Source organism: Orycteropus afer, unplaced genomic scaffold (assembly GCF_000298275.1).
Source record: "Orycteropus afer afer isolate SDZICR_OR568_19922 unplaced genomic scaffold, OryAfe1.0 scaffold00325, whole genome shotgun sequence".
Classification (NCBI taxonomy): domain Eukaryota; kingdom Metazoa; phylum Chordata; class Mammalia; order Tubulidentata; family Orycteropodidae; genus Orycteropus; species Orycteropus afer.
Window position 1 is genome coordinate 3332569 of NW_006921912.1, and position 11067 is coordinate 3343635.

At 38.2% G+C, this 11067-nt stretch overlaps 2 pseudogenes; both read left to right on the forward strand.

Moving 5' to 3' along the window:
• The first annotated feature begins 4698 nt into the window (after window positions 1–4698).
• LOC122151183 lies at window positions 4699–9528 on the forward strand (annotated as a pseudogene).
• Window positions 9529–9568: 40 nt separating this feature from the next.
• On the forward strand, window positions 9569–10412 carry LOC103206622 (annotated as a pseudogene).
• The last annotated feature ends 655 nt before the right edge of the window (window positions 10413–11067 follow it).

The window sequence follows — 11067 nt, forward strand, 5'->3', positions numbered from 1 at the left end:
CTGATTATTAAAGAATGTTTGCATTTGTTTCTACTCATTTTGAGTTGTGCCACATCAGCCAATGGAGGTCCCAAAAGCTTCATTCTATCCATATCATTAAGGTCATCTCTACTCTGAGGAGTCAGCTTTTTCCCAGCAAATTTTCCCAACCTGATGGACTCATCTTCTGACACTATATTGGACAATGTTTCAGGGCTATTCCTAAAGTTTTCCAGTAATATAACAGACAGTGTTTCACTGCTATTCTTAAGGTTTTCACTGGCCAATTGTTTAAGAAGTGGATGGCCTCTTCCTTTCTCCAAGTCTGTCTTAGCCTGGAAGCTCCGCTGAAACCTGTCCACAGTGGGTAACCCTGCTACCATTTTACAACACTGGTGGCAGAGCCTCCAGCCTCACAGCAACATGTAAGCCAGCACAAGATGACAAACTGACAGATAAGTGTGTCTCCCTTAGTTGTTCCTAACTGCTCTGTGCCTGCCTACCTTGGGCCCAGTCCTTAGAATAGAACTGCCGCCAAGTGAAGCAACTTCAAGCCCCATTCCCTCGCATAGTAGAAAAAGGGTACATATTTAATTAAGGAAAAAGAATTTATTTTGAGTAAAATATTTTCTTGAAGAGATTTTTCTTTGGAAGACTGGGCCAATGACATTTTTTTGAACTGCTCAAAAGAAGAGAATTTTGGAAGAATTTATTTACATTTTTAAACAACAAAACAGAATTTTTGAAATGAAGGAATGTTCTAGTGATTTCATTCTTTTATAGTTTCATGAATTAATTCAAATGAAAACAGATGAACAGAGGTCAAATTCCTCTGAAAGATATGGAAAATTAATGGTTACTTTGTTGAAAGATGCTTGCTTTATCCAAGAGATAAAAATCTCATGAAATATATATTTATTAATATATAAATATTAAATATTTAGAGTTAGGAAAAATCAAATTAGATTCATGGTATAAAGTTCTTGTTTCATGCTAAATAGAGTGATGTTAAATTGGATGAGAAAAAACTTGTCTGTCAAACTCATTTTAACTGAAAGACTAATTAATTCCCTCTAGGAGCTCTGATAGCATAGTGCCTAAGGCATTTGACTGCTAACCAGAAGGCTGGCAGTTCAAACCCACCAGCCACTCCTCGAAAGGAAGGTTAGGCAATCTACTTCCATAGTGATCCTGCCTCAGAAACCCAAGGAGGGGTTGCTAACATTCAGGACTAACTCGGTGGCACATAACAACCACAGCAACAACATCCCCAAACTTATTTACCAGTATTTGAATCCCAGGACTCTATCAAAAATAGTGTGTATCAAAGTGTCAGGAAAGGAACATTTTCATGTTTCTGTACACCTAGGTTTTTCTGAGCAAATTTTACAATAATATCACTTAAAAGGCAAATCTTGGAAATTAGATAATGACTGTATATATGGTGAGGGATTTCTGGAGAGATTTATTTTCCTATGCCTATGTTTACATTTCAATAGAAATATAACCTTAATCCATGAAGATATGTACAAAGGGTTGTAAATACAGACATTTGTCCTATCTTCTAGCTGGAGACATTTAAGTTAGGTTCTTCCCTCTTAAAAAAGGAGGAGGCTGTTGTGCAAACTGTCCAATATGTACTGCAACATTCATAATTTCAAGGCTTGTGGTAGAATCTCTCAGAATATAGGCCTGACCCTCTGGTTCTCATCATATTATTCTAGGGGATTGAGACAAAAGGATCTGATGTGGTTATTGCTTTAAGTAATAATAAAGTGTTTGATACAGAAAAGCCTCAGGTTTTCCGTCTAGATAACATAAATAAATACTGATATTAAAATTTTATTACAAGGTACCTGATAATTTATTAATTATCTTATTTTGTTATGGGCTCAAGCATAGTAACGATTGTGAGAATGGCAGAAGACTGGGCAGTATTTCTTTCTGTTGAACATAACATTGCTATGAGTTGGAACCAACTCAATGACACCTAACAACAACATTATATTCTTAGAAATGTTACAATATGGCTTTCAAAAAGAAAGCAGAAATTGGCCAACTGTTGAAGCATCATTCTTGGAAATTTGTATTATTCTACTAATTTTGTCTAGATCTTTTGGGCCTAGAAGTGTAATAGAAAGAACATGGTTTTTATGCTCAAGAGAATAAAGTTCTAGTTCTCTCTCAGTTACTTACATGTACAATGAGTAAGTTATAACTTCTGTGAGCGAGGTTTCTCATCAGTAAAATTGGAGGACAATTCTCTTAGCTATTAGGTGACTGTCATGTTTGTTGTTCAAAATTAAAAAACAAAAAAGAAGAAGATATACATTCAGTGTGTTCAAATAACTACACAAAGCCCCAAATAAATAAGATTATCTTCCTTTATACTTTTCTAAAACTTTCTTCAAACTTTTTAAAGGTTATTGTTGTATAGTTAGATGCTGTTGAGTCGGCTCTGACTCATAGTGACCCTGTATGCAACAGAGAAAAACACTGCATGGTCCTGCACCAGCCTTACAATCCTTGCTATTCCTGAGTCCATTGTTGAAGTCACTGTGTCAATCCATCACTTTGAGGGCCTTGCCCTTTTTTGTTGTCCCTCCACCTTACCAACCATGATATCCTACTCCAGGCAATAGTTCCTTCTGACTACATGACCAAAGTAGAGGATACGAAACCTGGCCATTGTCACTTCCAAGGAGCATTCTGGCTGCACTTATTCCAGGACAGATTTGTTACTTCTTCTGGAAGTCCATGGTACTTTTAGCATTCTTTGCCAACACCACAACTCAAAAGCATCAACTCTTTGGTTTTCCTTATTAATTGACCGCCTTTGACATGCATATAGGGCAATTGAAAACACAATTTGTTTTCAATTTTCAGTTTGCAATACTGTGGTGGGTTGCATGTTGCTGTGATGCTGGAGGCTATGTCACCAGTATTTCAAATACACAGGTTTCAGCAGAGTTTCCAGCCTAAGACAGATTTGGGAGATGGAAGAGGCCATCCATTTCTCAAAGAATTGGCCAGTGAAAACCTTATGAATAGCAGGGAAACATTGCATGATATATTATAAGTGTATGGCTTGAAGAATTTTCACAAGCTTTACTATTTATGTAACCAGCACCTATATTAATTGTGTTTCTCTTTCATGCTCTCATACAGAAGCCTAGGAAAATACATTCACCTTCTTTTCCTTTTTATATGCCCTGCTGAGATAGAACAAAGCAGGAGAATATGTAGAAACACTATGTATGGTTCATTGTACATATTAGGCTACTAAGGGTCTCTTGAAGGAGCTCTGGTCTTGTAGTGAAGGCATTTCCTTACTAACCAGAAAGTCTGTGGTTCAAGCCTACCAGCTGCTTCCTGGGAGAAAGATGAAGCAATCTACTTCCATAAAGATTTACAGCTTTGGAAACCTAATGGGTGTCACTATGAGTCAGAATCAACTCAGTGGCAGTGGGTGGGTGGGTAAGGGTCTCCTAAATACCTGGTACCCATTGCTGACTCTAAGGATTCTTGTAAAAAGATATTAAATATCCATAGACATTGCCTTCTAGGAAGGAGAATGTCAGGATGATCTATTTTCTAATGAATCCTCTCTTCGTTTATGGTCATCACAGGGGATGTGTTAAGTATAGTGATGGAAACATGAATATGATCTAGAAATAAGGGGCTAGATGAATGATAATGACAGGTGGGAGAGACTGTCCACTCCCTATGCTGTAAGCAAGGAGCTCTGATGGTGTAGCACTTAGGCATTTGGCTGCTAACCAAAAGGTCAGTGGTTCAAACCTTCTTAATGCTCCATGGAAGTAAGATGAAGCACTGTTTTTCCTTAAAGCTTTGCAGCCTTGGAAACCCACTGGGGGTCGCTATGAGCTGGAATTGACTTAATATGGCAGTGAGTTTGAGTTTGATTCTATGAACAGGTAGACAGTGCCTCAACTCTGCCATCCTTCCCTCTTCTAGTAATGAGAGGAGGAATTGATCGTCACAAGTTAGTTAGCTCATGCAGGCAAAAGATAGAGTGATTGAAATGTTGAGGGGTCTGAGTGGCAATACATTCAAATGTCACAAAATTAAGGGAGACTTACTTGAATTCTGAGAAACAAGAATTCCTTTTTGATGACTGAGTGCTTGCAAGGGGAGCTTTCTACCTTAATGGAAGTTTTTTATATGCTCACAGATTTTAAAATATGAGAATGCTGGGTAGAAATGACTCATCAGTGACTGTATTTATTCTGGTTAGATTAACAGACCATCCAGAGCTCCAGCAACCCCCCTTTTACTTGTTTCCAATGACCAACACTGTCACTATGATAAGCAATCTTGGTTTGATCATTATTATTGGGCTACCTTCATACTCTTATGTACTATTTCCTTTTCAATCTATCCATCATTATCTTTGTTAGTCCTCTGTTTTCACTCCCAAAATGCTGATGAACTTCGAATCAAAGAAGAATATCATCTCTTATGTTGGATGAATGGACCAGTTGTTTTTCTTTCTCTTACTTTTTTTTTTTTTTTTTTTTGGGTGGCGAGTGTCATTTCTGAATGTTATACTAACCAGAAGACTGGAAGCTCAAACCCACCAGCCACTCCTTGGATGAAAGACTGGGAAATCTACTTCCATAGAGGTATTACCTCAGAGACCCAAGGAGGGGTCACTATGAGTCAGAATAGACCCAATGGCAGTGAGTTTTTAGTTATATGTTGACCTCAGTTGTCTGTGATCACTGGGCAGACATTTGCAATCCATTGCTTTATAGTATCACCATGTCAGGTCTGCTCTGGGCTGACACTTGCTTCATATGCCATGGGATTTGCTGGAGCCACTGCCCACATAGTCTGCAGTGCTAATATTATCAACCATTACTTCTGTGACATCCTCCCTCTCCTCCGACTATCTTGTACCAGCATCTATGTCAACAAGGTAGTAGTTCTCATTGTGGTGAGTATCGATATTAGAGTACTCACTAATACCATCCTAATTTCTTATATTTTCATCCTCATTAGTGTTCTTCATATCAAGTCTACTCAGGGAAGATTAAAACCCTTCAACATCTGCAGCTCTTGCATCATTGATATTTCTCTTTTGGTGGGGTCAGCAGCATTTATATTTGCTAAATATTCTCTTGAATCTATGCATGAGAGGAAGTTTCAACTATTTTCTGTACCAATGTGGGACCCATGTTTAACTCTCTGACCTACAGTTTGAGGAACCAGGATGTCAAAGTAGCTCTGAGGAAAGTCTTGATTAAAATCCAGGAGAGAAAAAAAAAAAAAATTCTAAATAGAAGCAGTGGTAATGTAAAGAAATTCAAGTATTTCAAATTTTTATTGGTGTTTTTCATGAAGATATTTTGTTGATTCTAGAGATTGTATTATTTATGATGTAATAGACTTGTTTTTATCAATTCAATTATAGCTAATACTGTCTCATTTTTGTGTCTTTGTCTACTACAACTCTCACAGTTTTCTATAATTAATAGTGTGTTTATAAAAGGAACAAATGCATTGACTATTTGCATTGTTGTTTCATATCCCTTCTATGTCCTATTCCAAATCTGAACAAATAATATGGTGAGTTCCATAAATCACCTAGGATCAACTTAATACTATTTCTTTCTTACATTAACACAAAAGTACCAAATACAATAAAATCATCCTCATTCTTATGAATATTCTTAATGGTATAGGCAGTAGTATTTCATGAATTGTCTTCATTACAAATTGTGTATGAAATTTAAAATAGAACCTAATCCTCTTGTTCTTTCCTTTTATCTACTTATCCCTTTTCTATTATTATTATGACTTATCTTTTTTTTTAAGTCCCAAAATCTATTCATATGCTATTAGCTTCTGAGATCCTCTATAATCCCACTGCATGGAATATCGAGGAGAATACTTAGACCTCCATCTTTTAGTATCAAAGATAGTATTAAGAGAGGATGATTAGAGAAATTATATGTATGCATCTTGGAATCCTAAAGAGTGTGCAGGATGGTTTATGCAATAAATTCATATTTATTAATATTTAAGATGATGGCAGATATTTTCAAAAAGAGAATATAGTTCTTATTTTTGTTATTTATCACTTAAAAGGGTCTCTGGTGGCACACTGAAATAAAATGAATGAGGTGAAATGGAATATAATCACCATTGTTTTACTTATCCAATGAATTTTATCATGAATAAAATATAGTGCATATTAATATTAATAACCTATGTTCCTAGAAAAATTTTATGAGATTACTTAGACCTTGTATCTCCAATAAGGCAATAAACATCTCTAGCATAGAGACTCTTTCCTATAATTCCTTTATTTCCTTTTTGTATATTTAAAATATCTGGTATACTGGAAGGTCAAGAAATACTATTTGAATAGAATTTTCTTGTTTAAATAACAATATGAGGCTAGACATGCCACCACCTTCCAGACCTCTTACCAACCTTGACACCAACCATCCCTCTCATGACACTCACCACCTCTGATGGGTTAGATAATTTTCTGCAGTGACCACACAAAACTCACAGATTATGGAGTTTATTAGGGAAGCAACAGGCTACAATTCAAGCTCAGGAACATGCTCAAGATACAGTTGTTACATCAGGACTGTCTTCCCACAGCTGTGTCCTTAGACACACCTCTCTTTCCCTTGGCCTCCTGGCCTGGCCTCTGCCTCTGTGGGCCAGGTAAGCCTGACACTCTGCCTTATGACTTTTGATTCTACTGACTCTCTCTCTCTCAGCCAAGCATCTCTATCAGCTGGGCATCTCTCTCAGCCGGTTGTCTCTCTCAGCAAGCAGTGACATTTCCCCCTCAACCTCTAGAAGGGCTCATTTTAAGCCAAGAGAGTGGCAAAACTAACCAATCAAAACATCAGAGGTCTACACACCTGAGAGTGAAATTTCCCAGAAGATTATTTCATGCTGCTCCAACAGAAATGCCCCAGGTGGATGACTTAACAATCAGGAGTTTAAAAGCAGCCACTCTGTTGCTCATGGCAAATTCCAACACAGAGTTAATTGCCAGTCTCATTATGGGAAATAACTACCAGCTTCCCAGCCAAGTTGATTCATATTTGAATGTTCGCACTCAGTAATCTGGTGGAAGTTACAAAGACTATGGCTAGAAATGCCATATCAAATACTGCAGACAGATTATGGAGACAACATATTCCACTCTCAGAATACTGCTCTGACCCATTAATTGGGTAACATGGAATATAGTGCACTATGTGTGAGATTCAGAGTAGAAAAAGTCTCTGCAGATCTGTACTGAGGCCATAAAATCCAGCAGACTTTGTTGTTGTTGTTGTTATGTACTGTTGAGTTGTACCCAACTCATAGCAACCCCTATGGATAGGTTTCTGAGGCAGTATCACTACAGAAGTAAATTTCCCCATCTTCCTTCCAAAGAGTGGCTAGTGGGTTTGAACCGCCAGCCTTCTGGTTAGCAGTCAAGTGCTTTTTAGGCACTATGCTATGGTACTGAATTTGTTAGTGGTGGGATAAGATGGAGTGTGGTAAGGCCCAGTGAGAGAATCACTATGCAGAACCACTGGTCTATGAGGCAAGGCCATGTCATTCAGAGTGGAAAAATTATATGCCTTTAAAAAATAGCTTCTTGTATGATTTTGGGCCCTGGTAGCTTTAGAATGTTTAACCATAAGACACTAATTTAGCATACATCTGGAATTTCCCATTAGGGGGACTGGGTTCTATTGGATCCTCTGTCACAATTTATGTAAGGCCAGTAGATAGAAATAGTACATCTGATTCAATTCCAACATTACAAGAGGGCACCAGTAGGCCTCATGGGCAGACAGCCAAGAGACAAGTCCTCCAACACTGTTTCATCAGCACACCTTCTCTTGCTCATACTTATGGCTCTTTCAGGATTTTTAAATACCCTTTGAGGGAGGAAGAGATGTCCTGAGCTTGGTTTATGGGTCTACTGCATGTGGGTGCAAGGTGAAAGATATTCAAGAGTGTCTGTGAAAAACAATTTATAGAGAAAAATCCTCCTACTGAGTGGTGGTGTGAGTTTTATTCATTTTTCCTAGGAGATGCTGTGACCTGAGGTGAGAATATAATTGCTGGAGGCAACTGGGAGAGGGATATTATTGGTATATATATAATGACTAGAGGTTGGGGGTGCTGTCCATCCCTTAATATACAGGACAGCTCTCCACAACAAAGTATTATCAGGTCCAAAGTGTCAATAGTGCCAAGGTTGAAAAACATGTGCTATAAATATGGAGAAGGAGAAGGGGAAACTGCTGTTATTTAGTAGGCTCTTTGTATTGTGTCAGATACAATTCAAGCACTTTATGTGAATACCTAATTTAATCCCCCTATGAGAATAGAAAGGATCAGAGAAGTTAAATCACTTGTGTAAAATATCACAGTTAGGAAGTCTGTGTTTAAAGCTTGAAGGTCCACTCTTTTAACCATTATGCTACAATACCTCTTTATTGAAATGAAATCCAGAGAAAACATATAGTGTGAAAGCAATGATTTAATATTTTATTAATTAAATCCTACAGGCTTATAGGAGAGCACTGAATGGCAAATGAGTATGCCCTGGACTTTCCCTCCCCTGTGCATAGAGTCCATGGGATTTTCAGGGGAGTGACAAAGGAGACCACTCATTGCCCTGCACTGGGATTCAGAATTCCTAGCATGAAGGTATAAGCTGAGAAGAACATTGAATTTCAAAGGTTCCAACGTTAGTTCTATGATGCAGGATGAAAACACAGGCTCAGTAATTTCTACCCTCAAGAGGCTCATCCAACTTGGGATGAAATCACAAGGGACAGAATAGTTTCTGCACCTCTAATTCATTTCCCGAGAAAGACAGGGAATGAAGTACTTTTCCATTCAAGACAGATAGATAATTGTTTGGAGGCTCATATATGATTTTTATTTTTGCAAGTGAATAACGTCTTCTGGGTCAATTCTCAAATAGAAATAAATCAAAATACCCTAGATTACCCTTCTACCATTTCAAAGGCTAAAGTCTGTGCTGATGAATATTGTGTCCTTCACCATCAAATTTTGTCTCCCTTAGGCCAGTGGGAAGGAAGCACCAGCAGTAGTGAAGTCTACAGGAAAAGAAAAGTGAGTGTTGAATCAACTCTGCCTTGATAATTTCCTTTCAAACTCTCAATTACATAAATCAAGTGTTCTGGGGAATATCACTGTTTATTACTCCTTTCAGTTCTAATCCTTAGGAGGAAGGAACTAAATGATACTACTGAGAAGGAAGGAAGAAATGATGTGCAGAAACAATGAGGGTCTACCAGAATTCTCTATGGTCCAGAGAGACACAATATGGGTGAAGGTGAGGGGAAAATGGGCAACCCATGAGCTTCTTAGATGTCCTACTCTGTGTCTTCAAACAATTCTGAATTTGTATACCAGCAGCTCCAGCTCTCCCTTGGAAGACAGAAAATAAGAGCTCATTGGCAATTGTTACCTTCTACCCCTGTTCCCACAGATTACACAGATGAAGTCAATGGCTATGAAAAATGATGCTTCAGTGATTGTGTTTACCTTATGGCATTAACAACCTAAATTTCAGCTGCACCTGTTTGTCCTTCTGTTTTTGGTGAACTGTGTGATCACCATGATGGGAAATTTAGCTTAATAAATCTGATTTGCCTGAATTCTTACCTTCACATCCCCATGTATTTTTTTTTCCTCTTCAATCTGTCCTTCATTGATTTCTGCTATTAATTTGTCTTTATACCCAAAATGCTGATTAGCTTTATTTCAGAAGGGGGCATAATCTCTTTTGCAGGATGCATGGCTCAGCTATTTTTCTGCTGCTGCTTTGTCAACTCTGAGTTCTTTATGTTGATAATCATGGCCTATGATCCCTTTTATCCATTTGATGTATATTCACCATGCCCTCTGAGGTCTGTTCCCTATTGATGTCTGGTTCATTCATGATGGGGCTTGCTAGTGCCATGGAGCACACAGGGTGTATGATCAGTCTGATATTTTGTGACTCCATCATCATCAACCATTACATGTGTGACATCTTCCCCCTCCTCCAGTTCTCCTGCAGTAACACCTGTGCCAATGAACTGGTAGTTTCCTTTACTGTAGGCACAGTTATAAAATCTTTACCTCTTATGCTTTGATCATTTTTAGTATTCATCATATGTCCTCATCAAAAGGTTGGTCCAAAGTCTTCAGCATCTGTGGTTCCCACATGATAACTGTTGGCCATTCTATCAATCTGGAAGGTTCACTCATGGCAAGTCATCATCTTCTGGGTCTGTGGGCCAGAGAAAATTTTTTCAGTGTTTTATATCAATGTGATACCCATACTGAATCCTCTCATCTATAGCTTCAGAAACAAGGATGTCAAACTTGCTCTGAAGAGAACTCTGAATAGACTTACAAATTGAGCATAAGCTGAAGTAATAGCTTACACTCTGCCTCTAGTGCTATTTTTTTTTTTTTCTCCTCATCACCCTCTTCCTATTTTTCTTTTCCCTTCTCTTCACCTTTCTTTCTAACATATTCTTGGAGGGATGTTTACTGTACTATCTTTTTTTTTTTTCTTCTCATTCTGCAATGTAACTAAACCAAAAAACCAAACTCACTGCCATCCAGTCAATTGCAACTCATAATGATCTCTCTCCTTGGGTTTCTGAGGAGATATCACTACGGAAGTAGAATGTCCAACCTTCCTTCTGAGGAGTGGCTGGTGGATATGAACTGCCAGGCTTCTGGTTAGCAATCAAGTGCCTTAGGCACTAGGCCACCAGAACTCTATGTTGACCTATTTTGGCACTCCAGAGTAATCCCTGTCCAATGTCGCCCAACCTGATTATTATTCTTTGTATCACATAGAGACACTTGGCTAATTTCCTTTGGTGGCATAGTGACTAAGACATTTGACCAGAAACCAGAAGGCTAGTGGTTCAAACCCACCAGCTACTCCTTGGAAGGAAGTTTGGGCAACCTACTTCCATAATGATACTGCCTGGGAAACCCAAGGAGGGGTTGCTATGAATCAGATCTGATTCCATGGCAATGAGTTTGTTCTTTTGGTACCTA